Raw genomic sequence first — 23,603 nt, forward strand, 5'->3', positions numbered from 1 at the left:
GTATTTTTATATTTACGTATCATTACCATGGATTCTGTTCCTTAAACTTTCCATGAAATCCTCTGTCAGTCATGCAATTCATCAGAGTAGTCATATTGCAAAGTTTGGTTGCATGGTTAATATAATCAGTGACCCAGGTACGAATCTGGCAATGTCTATAAGGAGTTTGTACGTTCTCCCTGTGCACACGTGGGTTTGCTCTGGGTTTTCTCCCACTTTCCAGACTGGTCACAAGGGTGTATTTGAGCAGTGCAAGTTTGTGGGCTAAAAGGGCCTCTTACAATGCCATATCTTGAAATTAAAATACTTGCATAAATCTAATTTATTTGCATTATTTGTAGATTTTGATAAAACTAACTTTATAAATTGACTCATTGTTTTTAAGTTTAGTTCTCTTGCTTGATCATATCAGTAACATGTTTTGCTTGTTGGGTGAAAGGTTTGAATGTACAATGCAGGATTGTATAATGAATAACAATATGAAGTAATACTGGTCTATTTGAATAAGATGGGAAATTGAAGTTTGTTGGTATATAAATGTGTTCAGGTGGAAATGGTGCTATTAAAAATTAAGGAGGAGTAGAATGCCTGTGACTTGGACTCTATTTCTGTTCAAAAAGAAAACTAGAATTAAAAAATCGTTATTGCTGTTTGATCAAATTGGAGTTGAATGTGACCCTCCCAACATCTTGATTCATTATTCATTGAATGTTGAGTGGAGTAACCAGATTATGACCAGAGAAGATGACTGATTGATTGCTCCTCAAGGTTGATAATAATATTTCATTTGGCTATATAAATTGGACACTTTTTTTTTGTCACTCAATTGAGAAGCTGAGTTGTTGAAGGAGAAACTAAGAAAGGAATACAATTTATAAAGACCAGGTGAAATGTAAATGGTCTTGGAATAATTGTATATTTGTGAACTGAATTACATACCACATTCCCAGCATTTTTTCTTCATCTATTAGATTTTGAATACAATTTTATTTTCATGTTATCAAGATAATTACCAAGCAGTTTCTTAAAATTTTTAGAATTCAAAAAGGCAGGTGCTTTGTCTGAATCCAGGTAAACTTTCGAAGATGTGAATAAATTATTAAAGTGGTTTGTGTTTTGTATTTTGCAGTAAAATTTGAGTGATTGCTCAATTATGTTTCTTCATCCCTCACTGATAGCAAAAGCTGAATGCTGTTATTGTCAGGTCAATTGACAATTTTGGAGGGAAAAGGTGTAAATTGATGTTTCATGCCAAGAGCCTGCAACAGGCCTGAAATTTTTTTTCCAGTCTATAGCTGCGTAAAGCGAAGTGGGGAAGAATAGGAGCTGAGGTGGAACCAGATGATGAGGGGATGATGGGGGAAAGAAGGGGTGAGACTTGGATCGATAGGTGATAATAGATGAGGAAGCATAAATGGGAAGCTGGAACTAGATAATTTGTGTTTGCCCTCTCTGCAGCAATGGAGAAGGCAGAATGCAGACAGTGCAGAATTGGGAAAGAGTAAAAATGACATGCAAAAAGACTTCCATGATTGCATTTCATATACTCAAATATGTGCATGATAATATGGTTGGGATGAGAGTTGTTCATCGGCTTTGAAAAGTGGGTGGCATAAGATGATTTGAGTGACATGTTTTTCAGATTTGATGTCTCCAAGTTCACATTTTCAGATTTCATCTTAACAGTGAAGAACTCCTTTTGATTGTTTGCATCAACAAATTGAATCATTCCCCAATGGAAATTATTCAAATATCGTTGGTTAACCAATAAGAAATTTTTAGCCCTGAGGAAGTTGATAAGAAAATACTTCAGTGCTTCATAAGAAAAAAGGTAACCTCTATGATGATCCAAATTTGAAAAGTATGTAAACCAAATTTATGCACTAATCCAAAACCTGTGCCAACTTCTTTTAAGGACATCTCACACTAAGTTTACTTTCACGTTATTTTTGGGTAGACTTTCATCAACCATTTATATTATCTTAAAAATAACATTTATACAATGAAATTTAAAACATTCTTGCCATTAATATGAAGTCATGCTTAGAATTTAAATATTACTTCATTCTCACCTTATTTTTCATTTGCCCTGTCATGTAGCAATGACCAAATTAAGTTCATAATAGGTCACACAAAGTTTTGGAACCTACCGAGGTTTTGAAAGATGTATTTAAATGTCATTTTATTCTTTTTTTGTATATCTTGCTTTACATTCAATAGCTTGCTACTGCCTTCAGAATATTAAATTATCAACTATCCATATGGCACCCACCTCCTGCTGTTGTTTCAAAACTCTTATGTGCATGAAGTAGCATGCTTTCTCCTTTGTCCAATACAAAGATGGGTTGGGGGCTCTGTCCAATTGATTGTGGCAGAAATGCTTTTTGTACTTTTTGATCATTTCAAAATTTTAGATTGTTATTGAATTAGTCTCCCTTTTCAAGACAATATTTTTTTGTAATTTATTCACAGATAAATTTTGAATATTTTCTATTTGAAGTATGCAAAAGCTAAATGAGTAACCTCTGATGCAATGAGGTATTTTCTTTTAAATGTTATTGGAACAACATTTTATTGGGTTTTGTAAGCAGTATGAAGAATAGATTTAATGGTTAATTGTTTAATCCGTTGATGTGGATTGAAAAGAGGAATGCATCATTTTGGTTAAACTTGTTTTGCTATTGTGTACATTGCTGAGAATTTTTTTTTTAAAAAAGCAAAAAAAAAAAAAAAAAAATTTTTCTCAGCAGTGTAATCAGTAAATGTGGAACTATTCCATCACAGAGTAAGTGATTTTTTTGGAATGCATAATAGTTAAAACTGGCATTGGTATAATTTCTAATTTTTATATAAAGTTTGAATACACTCTTGTGTGTATAACTGAAAATCAACTTATAAAACCTATCTGTCAATGGTCCAAAATGTAATATATGCACAATTTAAGGTAAACAGAAAAGCCAGAGGGATTTAACAGGATTTGCAGCATCCATGGACAGTTCAGGTCTGTCTGGACCTGAAAAGTTCATTGTCCATTTCTCTCCATTGATGTTGCTTGACATGCTAAGCCTCTCTATTTTCTTTGTTTGCTTAAGATTCCAGCATCTGCTATTTTTTTTCTGATGGAATTTAAGGTCGTGTTTAATTTTTAACTTTTTCTTTGAAGACTTTCCTTTTGTAAATGTGACAAGTATTACACTAAACTCTTCCAAATGCACAAATTTTGGATTTTGGAATTAGGAACAGGAATTGATTACTTCACCCCTCAAGCCTGCTATGCCATGTAAAATCAAACTTTGCATTCCCACAGTGATTTTTTTTTTTACTTATAAAGAACCTATGAATCTCTGTCTGAAAAATATTTTAAGACTACTTCTGGCAACTTTCGAGAAAGAGTTTGAAAGATGAAATCCTCATCACTGCTTTCAATGGGTGACTCCATGTATGGAAGATTCCTTATTTTTAAACAGTGACCCCAAGTTCTAGATTATCTCACAAGAAGAAATGTCATTCCATGTCTCTCTTGTAAAGACCATCAAAGATTTTTTGATATTTCATTTATGTCCCAGCCCACAGTTTTAAATTTCAGCATTTTGATCAGTCATTTGATGGGGGTGTTAATTTTTGAAGATAAGATCAGGGATTCAGGAATTTTTATCATTTTTATGCAAATGATTTGTTTCATTTGCTTTGAAGGTTTAATTTATGTTTTTACTCTTTGATAAAGATCAGGTTCATATTGTTAACACATTTTCCAGGACCTGAAAATATAGAACAGTTTGTGTAACATCACATTTTCGGTTGTGTGCACCATAGACAAGGCAGTGTTTACAGCTCATCCTTAACTGCTCTTGAGAAGATGGCGATAAGCTGTTGCCTGGAACTGGTGCATTCCTTGTGATGGTAATACTTGCACAATTCTCTTGGGTAAACTATTCCAGAATTTGAACGTTAATGAAAGAAAGATCACATGTTTCCAAGTTGGAATTATTTTTTTCTTGTGGAACTTGGAGGTGATGGTGTTCCACCACCTATGTATCAGTTGTATGGTGGTGTATCAGCTGTCATGGTGATGGACTTCACAGGTTTGGAAGATGAGGTAAAGCAACTCTGTAAATAACTGATGTGTTATTTGCAAATGATGCATACAATAGCTATGGTTGTGGGAATAAATGGTTAAGGTGGCAGATTTAAGTTGGTTGCTTTGTCTTGAACATCCTGAATGTTTTTGTTGTGACGCTAATTCAGAAAATACCAAAATGTTAAATGCAGATAGTCTCAAGGCAAGGTGTTTGACTGCTTGCTAATCCTCCTGTTGGCACTGTGGCCATGCGATTTGTGTGGCTTGTTCACTTTGAATTTCTGGCCAGTAATGATGATGGGATGAGTTGACAAAGGAATGCTGGAGGAACTTGGCAGGTCAGACAGCATCCATAGGTACAAATGGTCAGAATGGTTTGAGTGTTGACCTTTTTATCAAGACAAACATAGAATTAGTGAAATTACAAATAAAGGGGGGAAAGAAGCTGGTGGAGGGGCCCAGAGGTGATTGGACAGAAGATGTGAGGTGGAGTCGAGCAGAGGGAGAAGCCACTGATTAGGAAGGGGAAAGAAAAATTAGAGAGGAAAATATTGAATACAAGAGTAGATAGAGATGGAAAATGATGGTTACCTACAATTAGAAAACTCAAATGTTCATGCCATTAGGCCTGAGGCTGACCAGGAGAAATGGGATGTGCTGTTTCTCAAGTTGACATTTAGCTGAGTCTTTACAGTGGGTGAGGCTGAGGACTGATGTACTGTATAAAAATTGATGGTCTACAGGAAGCTAAGGTTTGGTCCAATAAACAGCACAGCTGTTTGGCAAAATTGTCACCCAGCCTGCTGCATTTGGTTTCACAATGTAGAGGAGCTCACACAGGTGGTGAATTTACAACTCCAGGACCCCCCCCCCCCAAAAAAAAAAATCAGAATTCCAAAAAGTGTCTGGTCCCAAGGATTTTGGATAAAAGATTATGTACCTGAACATAGTGACATAAAATAGTATATTTTTTATAAAAACTAAAAAAGGATGGTCTTGTGCACTCATGAGATCTGATGTTTTCAATGGAAGGCAAAATCATTGAAACAGCTGAAGATGGCTGGTTTGAAGAAACTGCAAGTTCTGTGACAATATTTGTGAAGCTTCATTGATTGGTTTGCAACAACCACGACTATCTCCCTTTGGAGAATTTTCCCTAGATGCCCATTATGTTGTTTTTTGCAAGGCATCCTTAATGGCACTCAGACAAATAATGCCCTAATGTTAATAACAGCAGTTCATATCTTTGGTTCATGATTGGATCAAGGCTGTCAAGAGGGTTGGAGCTGAATGGTTTTGGGGTGGGGAAAGGGAATCTAGGTATTCACAAGCATGTCATGATTAAGAGAGTGCTGCTTGTTCATACCACCTGTGAGACATTGCATCAATTGACTGATTTGAGGTTTAGCACCTTGTTCATGCTATGTTTGAAGTTAAAAAGGAAAGTCTGCAGACACTGGGATTTTGAGTAAGTCATTTTTATACATGGTGGTGAATTAGTAATGTGACAAGATAAGTAAGTTGCATGTCAACTTAAATTAATTAGCTAACTCGACAAAGTTGGTCAGCTGAAAATGCTACCAGCTAAATCAAGATTTGTGGAACTTAATTTCATAGGACACTGTTTTAAAATATTTTGCAGTACTAACTGGGGGTAGCGTATCTAAAATGTGAACTTGTAAATAAGGGGATCAGTAAGACAAGGACTTTAAACTTTAATATAATTTAAAGTTTAAAAAAAAAATTGGTTAAATGTTTTTTATTTTGATTGGAAACCTGAACTGGCACTTTTTTGAGCTGTCATGCAAGTTACCTGCTTTTTAACTAAAACTGCTAAACTAAAAATAGCTAGTTCATAACTTAATGTAATTTAATTAAAACATCCATGGCAGAACAGCTGATGTTGGAACAAATGGGAGCCATTGATATCCAGGGTACTCCCATCACCAGTAAATGTCTAAAGCAGGAGAAATTTCAGCTGAGTTGCAAAGATGGAATCAGATGCTATGAAGTTTGGATCAAGAAACAATAAGTCCTTTTAAATTACTTAGTGCAGAACCAATTATTCAAAAGGGGCAGGAATATGTGACTTGGAATGAGGCAGCAGACTCAAAAAGAAGCCATCAGGTAAAAGGTTCTTGCATTTTGCTTGGATGAGAGCAAAAACTGGAGGGAAGGTGAACACAGACCATTATGATGTTATGGGAGGCTAACCAAGTTGGTGTTGTAGAAAATATGATAATACAGGGGATAGTATAGATTGATAAAAATAGCGTTGCTTGCCTAGTGCCGTGTCTTGCAGCTGAAAAGTAACTTTGACGACAGGTTTTGCCATTGCATTCAATGTGACAACTAGTAATATGGATAAGATTTGAAAGGAAGATTTTGTTGAAGGAGTCTGAGCAATTTGGGTGTACCTGTATATATAAAAAAAAAGAAAAAAAAAAGATTGACTTCAATCACATATAATTTGTGATTGTAAAAGGTTGGAAAATGGTAAAATGAGCATGGCAGGAACAGAGAGAACTTCAATTCAAATTCATGACAAGTAGAGTAAAATAAGTAGAATATATTGAAGTTGGTTTCTCTGAAAGTAGTACTTGTTACATGATGGACTAATTTGTGGCACTGAAAAATAAGTGGATATTATCAAATAGTTGAGAAGAATTTCTTCCAAATTGATCTGTAGAATCAATGACTTTAAGAAAAGTCGATTGAGTCCATATTCTGTGTTTGGCAGAATGTGAGGTAATCTCATTGACACTTAACAAGTTCCTATTGTACTTTACAGAACAAGAGGGATGAATGATGTTTAGCAGAACTTTGTGTCCAGAACCAAATATCACTTTGTGGTGTTGCTTGCCTGATGCCATGTCTTGCAGCTGAAGAATAAGTGATTGGAATGAAAGTGAGAAACCCAGCAGGAGTGAATCTGAGACTTTTCCATCCATTCAAATTTGGTCATTCATTCAGGACAGAGGTCAGATATTTGGAGAGTTTGTAAGGGATATGAGGTCTTGTGTAAAGAGGTGGTTATGAAATAAATCAGCAGTTATTGAATGAGGGAGCTGGTACTAAAGACTGAAGACTAGTCTGGTGTGCTTGAAATATTTCCTCTTCTCTCTATCCTGATGCAGTACCTTGACTAAAAAGTCAACTTTTACATTTTGTTTCCACAGTTGCTTCTCTACCCACCAGGTTTTTCCTGTGTTTTGCTTTTATTATATGCTATCTGTGCAACAAAATTTCTTTTACTTCATTACCTGAGATATGGTATGTCATCAAGTCACTGTATGAAGTTGATGCTTATTTTTGCCCTTCATTCTCCTTCATTCCTCTTATATTGCAGAAATAATTGATATTCCCCCCCCCCCCCAGTGAATTAGACAAAATATCTTGCAAATAATTTTTCAATCCAGGGTTTGCTATTTTTGTTTAATGTATCCACATTGCTCCAGCAATTCTGTCTGATTGTACCAGAATAAACTTGAACTGGGGTTCTTGACAACAAGGTATAATTGCATAATTATTTCTGCATGGACAAATTAGAAAACAAATATTGCATTAAACTGAAATATCGAGCAAATCATTTTTTCTTAGTCACAACTGATAATGAACAATTGCAGAGTTCTTAATAAATGATGTTCTCGCATTTAAGATGGTTACATAAATGTAATACCTTTTTATTATCCACCATCTCCAAGCTTTAACACCCAGCACTGGTTAAAATCTCTCGGGGGAGGAGGGGGGGAACACCAGATTTAAGACTGAAAGACCAATTCCATAATTTCCATGCAAATGATCTCCACCAAAAATCATTTTAATTAAAATAACATGCAACGTTCTTCAAAAATGTCTGATTTTAGAAACATTGTAAATGTATCCAATGAAACATCAATTCTGCTCAAACAACGCCAAAAATTTTTATTGATGGAGGTCCACTTGTTATTTGTCTTTGATCTATTTTTTGGTGCTCAAAAAGGAATCCGTTTTAATGTTTTAAAAGTTGGATTTTTATATTTTTTGCTCAATTGTGGCAAATTAAACAATATATTTTGAAAAATATTTTAAAATTGTATTATCATACATTTCAGCATATAAGTCAAAACCCCCCCCCCCCCCTTTTTTTCCAGCTTTGTTATATCTGGCATACAAGTTGAACCCAATTTTCTGGCTGCCTGAGGTACCCTGTTGTCTGTTAAACAAGTCAACGACCCCCCACCCCCCCCCCCCCCCCCCAACCACCAAGCTCATGATGCCTGAGATGGGCAGTTGACTAGCTTGTATGTGAGCACCCCCTCCCCCCATAGATCGCGCGGATTGATCTGGGCATTGGCTGGAGGTTATTGCTCTCATGGAGGGTCTGTTGACACAATGCAGCACACAATGAAAATATGAAGTGAACTTGAAGTTGAAAGCGATAGAAATGGCCAAGAAAACAAAAACTGCGCTGTTTTAATAAAATTTGATATGCATTAGAAGTTGATAAGAGATTAGAGGAATAAAGAGACTTTAAGAAATAAGAATCAGACTCTGACCAGAGTTGGAAAATCATGTTACAGAATGGGTACATGAACAGAGACAAGATTGTGACATAGTCACCTGAAACAAAACAAGAACATTTGCACTGTAGTTGGCCAAGTCGCACCCAGACATCGGTGATGAATTTTTGGCTACAGTAGGCTGATGCAATCATTTCATGAACAGGAAAATTCTGGTATTACGCCAGATAGCAAGAGTGATTTTGAAGGACGCTAATTGTGTTGTTTTCAATAAAAAATTTCAATGAAACTCTATTGCAGTTGGGCTTTTTGGTTTTTCAAGGGTCGACTTGTTTGCCAAATCAATTTATCAAAGGTTGATTTGTACGCTGGATCAGCATAGATTGGATTTTGAGCTGAATTTGAAGTCTCCATTTTTGAGAGTTTTTTTGGGGTTTCGTGACTCAACTTGTATGCTGAAATATACGGTAATAGTTTGGACAGTTCGTGTTATATTTTCACCATTGTCATGTTAAAACTAGGCTTGAGATATTTTTAAATTTTGTAAATTTCATTGTTGAAAGGCTGCTGGTCTGAGTGGAGATAAAGTTATGTATGAATATTTTGTTTGAAAGTTTAGTTGATAACCATTTTGTTTGAGGAGCAGATTTTTTCCTTTGTATATTCCTTGTTGTATTGCTCACATACTGTGAAATCCAAAATAATTGATATTTGGAGCAAAAAAAATTGCAAATTGTGAAAATCTTCAAAAAATACAGTGCATAACAATATATGTTAAAAGTCAAAAAGATATATTACACTTAAATCATATTTCATCCAAGGTATCCCTGATTCTCAATCAAACAAATTACATTGTATTAATATTTTTTTATTTTAAAAAAGCTATTTGGCAAAAAGAGACAATTCTTATCAAAGTAAGAAATTACCTTATTGGTTAACACATATATGTTTATATCAAATCAGAGATTATGAAAGTAATTCAAGAAGGGTCCCCGCAGTGTTTGAAAATTTGTTAAATCGGAATTTGAGCATCTAATCTTCTTTAAATTAAACATGATATAATGTCACTTAGCCATTGAGCACAAGTCGGCAGAGTCCCCCCCATATGAGCAACACTGCCTGCCTCGCCACAAGAGAAATAAAAGCTAATACATGCAAATCAGATGTTGTTAACTTTATGCTATTCTCTCCGATGCCAAATAAATGAGTTAAGGGATTAGGTTTAAAATTAACTGTAAAAAGTATAGAGACAGTTTGAAATACTTCAGTATTTCTCAAGACTTTGACATGTTTTGAACTTGCCCTAGTTGATAAAAATCTTTGGGAAAAATTACTTTCAAACTTTATCAATCATTTTTTAAAGTCAAATTAGAACCATGTCCCTTAATTGTTCTATTTGTTTTTTCTCAAGAAAAGGAAATATTATTGACTTCATCTCTTAAGTGAATTTTAGCTTTTACCTCATTGATAGCTAAATGGGCAATTTTGATGAAATGGAAAGATAGCACTCCACCTACTCATACTCAATAGTTACAGGAGGTTTTGTCTTTCCTAATTTTAGAAAAAAAGTTAGATATAATGTTAAAGATGTAAAGGTGAATTTTTACAAGATGTGGAGCCCATTCATAGAGTACTACTATAATTAAAAAAATTAGGGTGTTTGTATTCTGTGCCGTTTTGTATAGTTTACCCAATGTCGTCTTTTGTTTCTTATGTAGTTTAAATATGCAAGTTAACCTTGTTTAGAGGGAGGGGTTTGTTTAATAGGGGTTTATCTTTTTTTTCTTTTGAAGTGTTTTGATTAGAAAGGGTACCCAATTTGTAACATGTATGCTTAAGGTATTATTTGAGAAGGAAAAAATTATATTTTTTATATATTTCATCCCATATATTGGATCAATATGTGTGTATGTTTTTTAATCAAACTCAATGAAGATATTTTAAAAAGATAGACTCTGACATGTCCAAAACATAGAATTAATGAAGCATCTCCCTTGTTACATTTATCACAACGAGGAGATAGATATGTATACAAACGAGATAGTTGGACTTTGGACATGTGAGGCCTATGGACTACTTTAAATTGTTGGAAAGAGTGGTAGGCGCATAAAGATGAGGTATTAACCAATTTGAAAATTGCATTCAAGTTTCTTCAGAAATTAAAAGCTATAGGTTCTGATCCTTGGCTTTTAAAAAATTTTATCTGAGGGAGCCCCTCTTATTCCCAACCACCTATAAATGTTAGATATTGAATCATTATAAAAAGGTTGCAAATTAAAAATGACATCGATTATATTCTTATCAGTCCTCTTTGGAAATGCATGTAATTGAGATCGCAAAAAAATCTGTTGATAAAGATTTTAAAAATGAGTATTTGGTCGATGACATTTAACTGAAAGGTGTTCAAAAGAAGCGAGACTCCCCCTGACAGATCTTTAAAACATTTAAAGGTTGCATTAATCATGAAAGGTTTAAAGAAATTAAAAGAAATAGGACTAGAAAGCGAAAATCTCATTAAACTAAAATGTTTTCTAAATTGTATCCAGGTCTTCAAAGTATGTTTAACCACAGGATTATTATTTAATTAATTTAAAGATGTATGAAATGAGGGTCCAAGAAGGGAAATAAGAGAAAAAAAATTGGATGTAACAATAACTTAAAAAAAAACTAAAAACTTGTTCAAAGAAAATTTTCTCACTTTATTCAAGCACGCGAGAGGGGCGTAATCAAATTGGTTGCCCCTTTCCTTATCGTTGGTTGTCAAATCAACTCGATTAAAAATGAATATATTGCCTAAATTTGTATATCTTTTTCAGGATTTGCCTGTTTTTATTCCTAAGTCTTTGATTACCTTGACTTAATTTGTATATGGAAGAATAAACATCCTTGCCTAAATAAAATCCATGTACAAAAACTTAAAGAATGGAGGCTTAGGCTTACCAAACTTGAGATTGTATTATTAGGCAGTCAATCTACGAAATCTTGCATTTTAGTCATGTATTAACTGTAATGACTATCCAATATGGGTCTCTTTGCAATCAAATTCTGTTACAAAGTATGAAAATATGAAATAATAATAAAATGCTGGAAATGTTTGCCAGGTCAAGATTGGATTGGGAGAATTAGTCTTTCAGATTTAAAAAAAAACAATTTTCTGAACTAAAAAAAAAATTAGGGTTTTTTAAAAAAAAGTATTTCAAGTTGTAGAGTGGGGGAGGGTCAGAGAGAAGGAATGTCTGTGATGGGGTGCAGACCAAACTTGTCAAGGGAACAATTGCTTGAAAAACAATCAAGAAACAGGAGAGAATAAAAGAAGCAGGTGTGGAGGAAAAAAGATTTAGCTAGAATTTTTATTTGATGAATTAAGCTCTTGGGGGTGCAAAATGCCTTGATAAAAGATGATGAGGGCTATTTCTTGAATTTAACTAGGAAATCGTGAGAGCAGTGCAGGAAGCAGAAGATGGAGATGCCAGAAAGGGAATTGAATAGAGAATTTGAGATGGATGGTTTGAAGTTCAGATTCATCCTTGTGGACTGAATGGAGTTGTTTTGCAAATGTCACACAAACCTTTTTTTGAGTTCTTCCATGCGGAGAGACCATGTTGTGAACACCAATGCATTTTAAATGGGGTAAAGTACAATAGTTGTTTCAGTTGGGAGTATTGTATCACTGATCTAAAGAAAATGGGTAAAAGGCTATGCATTTGTGATCGCATGGCTATGTGCCCTGAGAAGGGCAACTGGAAAGTACGGAGGGGAGTGAAACTGTGGGGATGGAATTTTGTTGAATGTGGCAGAAGATGCCGAAGATAATCTGTTGAATGTTGAGGTTGATGTAATCTCAGGTGAGATCAATGGAAATCCTTTTTTTTTCTTGTCTGGAATGAGAGCAGAAGTGCAGCAAATGAAAGAGACTTGGTTGAGAACCCTGTCGGGTAAAAGTAAACTGACAGTTTCTTCATAAGGAAGAACTTTTCAAACATGGATGTGGAAAGTTTTGTCAGTACAGCTGATGCAACAGAGATTAAGTGGGAAAATTAAATAAAATCTTTGAAGGAAACTAGGTGGTGTGATTGAGACGAGAGGAATCTGGGTCTATAATGGAGAAGGGAGATCTTAAAATGGAGATTGAAAAGTTGGGGAAGGGAAAAAAGGGAAGATTTGGTTGGAGACCATGTGAAGATGAGAGCAATGCAGAAATTGGTAATGGGTTTTTGAATTGTGTTTTAGTGCAGAGTAGCACCAATGCAGTTATCAATGTAACAGAAAAAATAGTTGAGACAAGGGGCCTGAACAAGATTGAAATGAGGATTATTCTGCAGATTCAAATAAAGCACAGGCATGGATTGGGTGCATGTGAACTCTGATAACTTTTTGGAGATGGTGAATAGAGATAAAGGAGAAGTTCAAGTTGAGAAAGATTTCAGCTGAGTGGACGGAAATGGTAGTGGGAAAGATCATGTTACCCTCCGTTCAGGAAAGAAGGGCCTGAGACCACTATTGTGTGGCTTGGAGGTATGTTGTATTGCGGTCAAGATAGACTAGTTCAGAGCAGGAAACTGAAACCTGCCACCTCATGGAGGCAATTGAAAATCTTTGACAACTTTGGTCTGTGCCTGCTTATAAATAATGTCAGTCTTTCCATTGCTCTTCCCTTTCAATAACTTAAAACATCCTTGTTTTCTCATGTTTTCTTATAGTCAAAGATCTGTAATGTAAGTTCTGCTTCTCTTGCTATGGGTAGAATTTGATCTGATGAGAACTTCCAACATTGTGTTTATGAAACTAAAGTTCTATGTTTCAGATAAGAGGTAGTTTATAGAAAGGACAATGATTGGGTAGAGCAATTCAGTTTGGGAATCATGGCTGATGGTCCTGAACTTCAGAAGGGGGAATCATACTTTTTATAGACCGTAGTTGAAGTTGCAGTATTTGGGAAATGCTTTCAAGAAGAAGGAAGGACAATTGATGGAATCTGGTAGGAGTGAGAGAAAAGTGCAAGAAACTGATGTTAAGGTGAGATGGTGAAAAGACAGGATTTTAGGATGGTTTGCAAGCTCTGTTAACACAAGAATTGCAACAATGCCCAACAAGGAGTATTAGTTGTAAAATTTATACAAAGTCATAGATTTTTTTCCATTCAGTTTTCTTCCTCTGTCGGCTTTGAATCACATGAAAAAAGGAAGACTGAGATCAAAATTTGATAGTTGTCATTTTGGCCCACACAGCAAAGGCTGCGACACCAGTTGAAGTATTCAAAAGGTAGAATAGATGACATAACTGCTTCCTAGTGTGAGAAATAGAAGTACCTTCACAGAAATTGCTCGAGACAAAAATTGAGAACAAAGAACATTTATTATACAACAATGCAAAGTTGGGTGCTTCCCCTAACCCTGGGAATACACATACACACACTGGGGCTCACCCAACTTTTATACAGTTTATTTCAGTATAGAATTACCCTCCCCCTTACATTCTTCTGCCTCCTGGATGAGTTTGGCATTAGGCAATCCTGTCTGCCTAAGTGCTGTTTCTGTGAACTTGGAGGACCAGGGGGTATCCTGTCTGTGTCCCATCATGTCATTGACAAACCTGCCTTTGTCCTTATTCACACCTTCCCAACCCTCGGGGCTTACTAACTCTTATATGCAGAACTTGCTAATTCTGTCCCTTACTAATTACATATGCAGAACTTGCTGACTCTGTCTAAGGCTAGAAGACCCTTATCTTATTCAGACTAACTTTAACTTCTTAACCTCCTACATTCTATTATTCTACCCTTATCCTATTCATACTGGCTTTATTCATTACACATATATCCATACTAGCTTTCTTCATCTCTCATATTTTCATATTAGTTTTGCTCATCTCTCACAATCCTCACTTTTCTTTTAGCTACGCTTCATGAATTCTCAACTGGAATGTATTACTTGTAAACTTGGTCTTTTTCCCAGCGAGTCAGTAAACGAACTGCAGTCTCAGCATCATCAGACAGAATTTGGGAAACATACATCCTTTGGGTTATAGTGGTCTGACGAGGGGTCCGTTGAATTAAATATTGCACACAAGCCTTTAGGCAGGGGAGCACCTTAATGGCCAGAATAGCGAGTCCAGCTGCTATAAGGGCTATGGGTATCAGATTCCAGTTACCAATAAAAAGTCCTAGTCCATCCCACACCGGACCAAGGTTGCCAAGTCTGAACCTGGGCATGGGAAGATTTTCAAACTCCTGAAGAAGTGTCTTTAACCGCCTGACCGTTGTGAACATTTGTCATTAACCAGTCTTTCACAAACGCTGCCTTCAGCAGCCAACGAGTAATCGAGAGCCAGGCGGTTTTGTTGAACTGTGGCTCGTATCTGTTGTCTTTCTTCAGCCCATAAATTCAGGGCCATTGCTGTCTGTTCGGTGATGATCTCCAAGGCTGCCTGGAGTCTGATTAAACAATTTAAATGCCAAGCAGCTGTGGTGTTCTGGAGCAGCTTATGTCATTTACAACTGGAATTCCCCTTACAGTGGTGGTTCTTAACATCCCGAATGTCTGTGTGACCCAAAGGATGATTTACAGGAGACCAAGTTGGGGAGGGGTGTTTCTTCTTACTTAACCTGTGAGTTGCAGCTTGTCTGCAAACATTAGCATAAGTATCACTGAACCTGTGAGTTGCAGCCTGTCTGTGACATTAGCATATGTATTCACTCTATCTCTGCTACATGAACAATCCTGACTAACATTCTGTCTGTCATTGTTCCACCATCTTCTTTCTGCTATCTCTTTAAAACTCTTTTTAATACCTGTAGAGGCCGAAATACAAATCAAATCTACTCCCCTAGGGCCGTTCTGTTCCCCTGGTCCATGGTGGGATCCTATATTAACCCATACCCCACTATGACTATACTCTATACCTGCATCCTGCCTACATTCTAAAGGTAAATAATTGTCACCTCTGCTGCCCCTGTTCCAGGAGGACTTAATACATCGTGAGCAATTTGGTGATTTCCCAAAAATTGGGAACCAACAAGTAAACAACAACAAATCGTAAAAACAGCATTACAGCACTTTTTCCCCACGTTGTGTAACTTTTAGATCAGAAGGATGAGGGACTGCATGCCAGGTGGAGGGTAGATTATCAATGCCGTTAGTCTGTGGATCAGCAGCTCGTTTAATTTGTTGTATGTGGCTCCATCCCTTTTCTTTTGTTCGCATGGCAGTGTCTGTAATCAAAAGTACACAATAGGGGCCATCCCAGACAGGTTTTAGTTGGTGATCTTGCCATGCTTTTACATATACCCAATCACCAGGTTTAATAGAATGAATGAATACTCCAGGGGTGGGTTTTGAGCTAATAAACCCTTCCGTTTTAATTCGTATAGAGAGGCAGAAAGTCCCTTTAAATATTTGGATATGTACTGGTCGTTAGCCTCAGGGGTAGGGGTATTAACGTGGAATCCCATGTAAGGAAAACCAAGCATTTCAAATGCTGAGACAGCAAGATCCTTACGAGGGGCTGTGCCAGTCCTGATTAAAGCTAAGGGTAAGCATTTAATCCAGGAGAGACCAGTTTCCTCATGAAGTCAAGTGAGCTGATTTTTCAAGGTCTGATTCATTCGTTCAACACGGCCTGAGCTCTGGGGGTGCCATGGGGTATGTAGCTGCCAATCTATTCCCAGTATTTTACACACACCCTGGAGTACTTGAGAGGTAAAATGTGTACCTCTATCTGAGTCAATGGTTTGAATTATACCATATCGTGGAATCACAGACTCCAGTAGTATCCTGATAACGGTGCTGGCACGATCATTAGGGGTCGGGAAAGCCTCAACCCATCGTGTGAAATGATCTACGATCACCAGGAGGTATTTGTAAACCCCTATCTTGGGTAATTCCGTAAAGTCAATTTGTATCCGTTGAAACGGGCGTACAGCTATATTGCGACCGCCAGGCATTACCTGGCGCATAACTTTCTTATTTACTTTCTGACAGATTGGACAACCCCGAGTACTTTGCTTGGCTATAGTGTATATTCCCGAGCAATGAAAATACCGATCAAAAGTATCCACAAGTGCCTGTGTTCCCCAGTGTGTCTGCTGGTGGAGCTGATCAATAATTTGCCGAGCCAAGGCTTTGTTCAGCACTTGGCGTCCTTCTGCCGTCCACCACAACCCATCAGCAGTTTGACGCATTCCCTGGTCCTTCATGTAAACCTCCTCTTCCCGTGAAAAGATGGGAACCTTTTGAACCTCATATGGGGTGGGCAGTAACAGCTGCATGTCTATTTTCTCCGTGAGCACAGCCTGTTTGGCAGCTGCATCTGTCTGTCTGTTCCCCGTGCTTCAGGACTGTCACCACTTTGATGGCCCCGTACATGAACTACAGCTATCTCCTCAGGTAATGTAAGAGCATCTAGGAGATTGGACAATTATGTTTTCTGGGAGCAACTTTTGTCCTTTCCCAGTTATCATTCCCTGCTCTTTCCAGATCTTCCCAAAGGTGTGCACTACACCAAAAGCGTACTTTGAGTCTGTGTAGATCGTGCCCACCTTGTTCTCTAGACCCTGGAGAGCTCTACAGAGGGCATACAATTCACAAGATTGTGCTGACCAATGACCGGGAAGGCAACCGGCTTCAATAACTACTCCTTTCTTCCCATCCACTACACTATACCCGCTATAACGAGTGCCATCAATGCAATGGGAAGATCCATCAATAAACCGCCTTTCACCGTCCTGTAAAGGCTCATCGCTTAAATCCTCTCTAATTTTGGTCTGTAAATCAATTACCTCTAAACATACAAGCTCTAAATCATTTATGGTATTGTCAGAATTTGGAGAAACCAAGAAAGCTGCTGGATTGTGTTCTTTATTCGAAATCAGGGTCAAATCATCCCTATCCATTAGGATTGCTTCATATTTTAAAATTCTAGAGCCTGTAAGCCACCTTCCAGCACGTTGTAAGAGAATATTGCGGACTGTGTGAGGGGTGTGAACTATCATCGGGGCACCAAACGTAATCTTTCGTCCTTCCTCAACTAAAATAGCAGTGGCTGCGATGGCTTGCACACATTCCGGCCAATCACGACAAACGGTCTAAAACTTTTGACAGAAAAGCAACTGGCTGTCTACAGCCTGCCCTCTCTTGTGTTAGTACTCCGGTGGCCACACCGTCTGGTTTCTGGACAGGCAAAATTGGGGTATTAAAAGGTGACATACAAGGTTCGAGTATAACATCTTTCACCAACTGGTCAATTACTGGCTGCAGCCCCTTTTGGCCAGCCATTGGAATTGGATACTGCTTTCGTCTAATTACTTGTTCAGATCTTTTAAAGTAACTTGCAAGGGAGGAATATCTAACACTTCTCTATTGCCTCTTTTTGCCCATACTCCAGGATTTATTAGTTCCCGATCCTCCTCGGTTAATACATAGAATTGAACCCCGATACCTGATTCCTGTGGTCTGGTGCCGATAGCCAATTGGACCTGTAAATCTCGTCCTAACAAACAAACTCCAGCTTGGGGAACTAGTAGAATGTCCTCCGTTACTATCTTCTCTCCAATTTGTATTCTTACATCACTTAATACAGGGACTGTAAAATCTCTTCCTCCTACTCCTGAAATCATCACTGTCCCCTCTATCTTAACACCGTCGGGTGGTTGTAAAATACTAGACCGGGCTGCCTGTCGGACTCTGGCTTTACCTTACTCTTAATTTAGTCTATGTGTGGTCTGAGTCCAGCGTGTTCTTTGAATGAAGTGATAGGAGAAGGTATTTGGTTCAACAGTCAATTTATTACACAGCACAAGAATAAAACTTAACAGAGCTCTGGGTCAGTCGTTAGTTCATAGGTCACCTGCACAGTAAGCTATTCCTCAAGACTGACCCCTATTGTCCAGTTGGTTCAGTTTATATTTATTTCTTTGGCTTGGCTTCGCGGACGAAGATTTATGGAGGGGATAAAATGTCCACGTCAGCAGCAGGCTCGTTGGTGGTTGACAAGTCCGATGCGGGAGAGGCAGACACGGTTGCAGCGGAAAATTGGTTGGTTGGGTGTTGGGTTTTTCCTCCTTTGCCTTTTGTCAGTGAGGTGGGCTCTGCGGTCTTCTTCAAAGGAGGTTGCTGCCCGCCGAACTGTGAGGCGCCAAGATGTACGGTTTGAGGCGATATCAGCCCACTGGCGGTGGTCAATGTGGCAGGCACCAAGAGATTTCTTTAGGCAGTCCTTGTACCTTTTCTTTGGTGCACCTCTGTCACGGTGGCCAGTGGAGAGCTCGCCATATAACACGATCTTGGGAAGGCGATGGTCCTCCATTCTGGAGATGTGACCCACCCAGCGCAGCTGGATCTTCAGCAGCGTGGACTCGATGCTGTCGACCTCTGCCATCTCGAGTACTTCGACTTTAGGGATGAAAGCGCTCCAATGAATGTTGAGGATGGAGCGGAGACAACGCTGGTGGAAGCGTTCTAGGAGCCGTAGGTGATGCCGGTAGAGGACCCATGATTCGGAGCCGAACAGGAGTGTGGGTATGACGACGGCTCTGTATACACTTATCTTTGTGAGGTTTTTCAGTTGGTTGTTTTTCCAGACTCTTTTGTGTAGTCTTCCAAAGGCTCTATTTGCCTTGGCGAGTCTGTTGTCTATCTCGTTGTCGATCCTTGCATCTGATGAAATGGTGCAGCCGAGATAGGTAAACTGGTTGACCGTTTTGAGTTTTGTGTGCCCGATGGAGATGTGGGGGGGCTGGTAGTCATGGTGGGGAGCTGGCTGATGGAGGACCTCAGTTTTCTTCAGGCTGTCTTCCAGGCCAAACATTTTGGCAGTTTCCGCAAAACAGGACGTCAAGCGCTGAAGAGCTGGCTCTGAATGGGCAACTAAAGCGGCATCGTCTGCAAAGAGTAGTTCACGGACAAGTTGCTCTTGTGTCTTGGTGTGAGCTTGCAGGCGCCTCAGATTGAAGAGACTGCCATCCGTGCGGTACCGGATGTAAACAGCGTCTTCATTGTTGAGGTCTTTCATAGCTTGGTTCAGCATCATGCTGAAGAAGATTGAAAAGAGGGTTGGTGCGAGAACACAGCCTTGCTTCACGCCATTGTTAATGGAGAAGGGTTCAGAGAGCTCATTGCTGTATCTGACCCGACCTTGTTGGTTTTCGTGCAGTTGGATAATCATGTTGAGGAACTTTGGGGGGCATCCGATGAGCTCTAGTATTTGCCAAAGCCCTTTCCTGCTCACGGTGTCAAAGGCTTTGGTGAGGTCAACAAAGCTGATGTAGAGTCCTTTGTTTTGTTCTCTGCACTTTTCTTGGAGCTGTCTGAGGGCAAAGACCATGTCAGTAGTTCCTCTGTTTGCACTGTGATTCTGGGAGAATATTCTCGGCGACACTAGGTATTATTCTATTTAGGAGAATCCCAGCGAAGATTTTGTCTGCAATGGAGAGCAGCGTGATTCCCCTGTAGTTTGAGCAGTCTGATTTCTCGCCTTTGTTTTTGTACAGGGTGATGATGGTGGCATCACGAAGGTCCTGAGGCAGTTTTCCTTGGTCCCAACAAAGCTTGAAAAACTCATGCAGTTTGACATGCAGAGTTTTGCCACCAGCCTTCCAGACCCCTGGGGGTGATTCCATCTATACCTGCTGCTTTGCCACTTTTCAGTTGTTCGATTGCCTTATATGTCTCATCCTGGGTGAGGACCTCATCCAGCTCTATCCTTAGGGGCTGTTGAGGGAGCTGGAGCAGGGCGGAATCTTGGACTGAGCGATTGGCACTGAAAAGAGATTGGCAGTGTTCTGACTATCGGTTGAGGATGGAGATCTTGTGGCTGAGGAGGACTTTGCCGTCTGAGCTGTGCAGCGGGCTTTGGACTTGGGGTGAGGGGCCGTACACAGCCTTTAGAGCCTCGTAGAAACCCCTGAAGTGACCAATGTCCGCGCTGAGCTGGGTTCGCTTGGCGAGGCTAGTCCACCACTCATTTTGGATCTCCCGGAGTTTGCACTGAAGATGGCTGCATGCGCGACGGAAGGCTTGTTTCTTCTCTGGACAGGACGGCTTTGTAAGGTGAGCCTGGTGGGCAGCTCGCTTCTTTGCCAGCAGCTCCTGGATTTCCTGGCTGTTTTCGTCGAACCAGTCCTTGTTTTTCCTGGAGGAGAAGCCCAGTACCTCTTCAGTGGGTTGCAGTATGGTAGTCTTCAACTGATCCCAGAGGGTTTCAGGGGACGGGTCCGTGAGGCGTATTGCATCGTCGAGCTTTGCTTTGAGGTTTGCCTGGAAGTTTCCTCTCGCTTCGTCTGACTGCAGGTTTCCAACATTGAACCTCTTTCTGGGGGCTTTACTGTCTCTGGGTTTTGGCTTGAAGTGAAGGTTGAGCTTGCAGCGAACCAGCCGGTGGTCAGTGTGGCATTCCGCGCTGGGCGTGACCCTGGTGTGGAGCACATCTCGTTTGTCACTTTCTCGCACCAGGATGTAGTCCAGGAGGTGCCAGTGTTTGGATCGGGGATGCATCCAGGTAGTCTTAAGGCTGTCCCTCTGCTGAAAAAGGGTGTTTGTAATGACAAGCCGCTGTTCTGCGCAGAGCTCCAACAGAAGGCACCCATTTTCGTTGCACTTGCCGACGCCATGCTTGCCCAGGATTCCTGGCCAGGTTTCTGAGTCTTTGCCGACGCGAGCGTTGAAGTCGCCAAGGATGACAACCTTGTCGGCTGTAGGGGTGCGTTGGATGAGGTTGCGCAGGTCAGTGTTGAACTTGACCTTTTCTGCTGGTTCTGCCTGGAGGGTTGGAGCATAGACACTGCGGGGGGGGGGGCCGCCGGGGGGGGGTGGCCGCCGTGGGGGCGGGGGGGCCGTGGACCTGTCCTCGGGCCTGCGCAAAGGAGCTTTTAGGTGGAGTGCAGTGCGCGCAGTACTGGCCCCACCCTTTACACCCTTTACACCCTTTACACCCTTTACACCCTTTACACCCTTTACACCCTTTACACCCTTTACACCCTTTACACCCTTTACACCCTTTACACCCTTTACACCCTTTACACCCTTTACACCCTTTACACCCTTTACACCCTTTACACCCTTTACACCCTTTACACCCTTTACACCCTTTACACCCTTTACACCCTTTACACCCTTTACACCCTTTACACCCTTTACACCCTTTACACCCTTTACACCCTTTACACCCTTTACACCCTTTACACCCATGGTTCATGTGCCGTGGCCAAGCAAGCTGGGACGTGGCAGCGAGGTCCAGTTTATATAGATCAACCTTATCATACAGCACAAAAGTTGGCTTCCTTTGCTAGAACTTTTTGCATAAGGGCTATCACAAGGCATCTCCTGTTTTGCAGCTATCTGGGGTGTAGCACTCCCATCTTAATCCTCCAGGCCAGACTATCCTGTTGTTTTGATCAGAAATTAATTCATCCCCAGATATTTCTAATCACCGTTCTGTTCCTGTCTGGCCAATTTCTGCTGTTCTTTTAAACACCTCCTCATGCCTTAATCTTCCTCCTAGACTGGTTTTCCATTCCCTTTGTTTCTTGCAGGCCATTCTTTGTTCTGGTCTGGCCTGTGTTCTCCTGTGCTACTCACCACCTCCTTCAGTTTGAGCATTCCTCCTAAATCGTTTTATGAATTTCCTCTTCCTGTATTTTGGGAGCAGACCATTTTGCTCAGCCAACTTTGCTCCATGCTGTGATTGCCACTTAATCACATTCCTTTTTCCCTGAACCATGCAGTAAATATAAACTTATTAATTAATCATTTCTTTCATAATGTTTTAACCCCTAGATTCCAACATGCCCCAGAATCTACTAAAAAGGTCATCTTGTCACTGTGGGGTCCTATGCTTAAATTTACCAATGGTTCTCCGTGCAGCCCCACGGTGTGTATTGACTGAGAACCGTGACCCCCCCTGTCTCCCTGGCTCGCATTGGGCATTCTTTCTTAAAATGTCCCTCCTTTTTACAATGGTAGCAAACTAATGCTCCTGTTTCCCAATTCCTACCGGGATTACCACGAGGTCCCGGGAAAGGTCGTCGTCCCCAGAATTCCCCTCTACCCTTGCCCCTACTCTGGTCTCTACGCTCCTACTCCCGGTGCTCCTCCCAATGTCCAGGAGCTGGCACACAGCCCCTACCCTTTCCTTGCTGTCCCTCCACGACTTCCTTGACTGCCTGCATCAAAATCTTAGCCTTTCCTTTCTGTTTATCCTCAGACCTCTGGACGTATGCCCTTTGTGCGATCTGTAAAAGCTATGTTATTCCCTGTTCATGCCAATTCTCAGTCTTCTGCAATTTCCTTCTAATGTCTGGGGCTGAATTTGTAACGAAGCCTGTTATTACCAATTGTTCACCCACTGGGGATTCTATATCCAGACCCCCATATTGCTGTATGGCCATACGCAATCTATTCAGAAATGCAGAGGGGGTCTCCTTGGGACCTTGGGGAACCTCAAATGCTTTCTTAAAATTCTGTCCCTTTGGAACAGATTCCTCGATTCCTTTTATCAGATTAACCCTATATTCCTCCATTAATGTGCGACCATCATTAGTATTCTTATCCCAATTTGGTTTTGCCAGGGGGAATTTAAGTTCCCCAGGTATCACCTCTGGTCCCCCTTGGTGTTCCCTATCCCAGACTCTAATCCCTGCCTGGTGAATCATTCCACGTTCATCCAAAGTGAACAGAGCCCTAAAGATCGATGTTAACTCATCCCATGTAATATATATTTGGTCCCAAAAATTGATCTAATTGTTTGGCACATCCCTGAGGATCCTCTATCAGGGAGGTGATTACTCTCTTAAAATTACACACCGTACTAGTTTGGGGCACATTTACGAAACCGAGATCCCCTCCCACTGGAACTTCCCGTAAAGGTCTCATCCAGTTAATTTCTGGCTTATCCTCTCCTTTATAATGTCTAGGTTCCTGGTCTCTGGGAAATGAATCAAGGGGTTCTGCCCTTCCCTTCCGGAGGGTCTCACACTGTTCTGAATCAAAGTCTCCTCCCTCTCTTGTCAATTGAGGTGGTAATCTAGTATT

At 39.9% G+C, this 23,603-nt stretch overlaps 1 protein-coding gene across 4 annotated transcripts in view; it reads left to right on the forward strand.

The window, feature by feature from the left end:
* The window catches only part of pde3b (phosphodiesterase 3B), a 151,695-nt gene that overhangs the window by 9,885 nt on the left and 118,207 nt on the right, over positions 1-23,603 (forward strand). The window contains exon 1 of one of the 4 annotated variants that reach the window (XM_069897655.1): positions 1,672-1,831. The exons of the other annotated variants lie outside the window; for them this stretch is intronic. The gene's annotated coding sequence lies outside the window, so the exon portion shown is untranslated. Of the gene's footprint in view, positions 1-1,671; positions 1,832-23,603 lie in introns of those variants that run through there. 4 annotated transcript variants of the gene reach the window in all.

Source organism: Narcine bancroftii, chromosome 1, assembly GCF_036971445.1.
Source record: "Narcine bancroftii isolate sNarBan1 chromosome 1, sNarBan1.hap1, whole genome shotgun sequence".
Lineage (NCBI taxonomy): Eukaryota > Metazoa > Chordata > Chondrichthyes > Torpediniformes > Narcinidae > Narcine > Narcine bancroftii.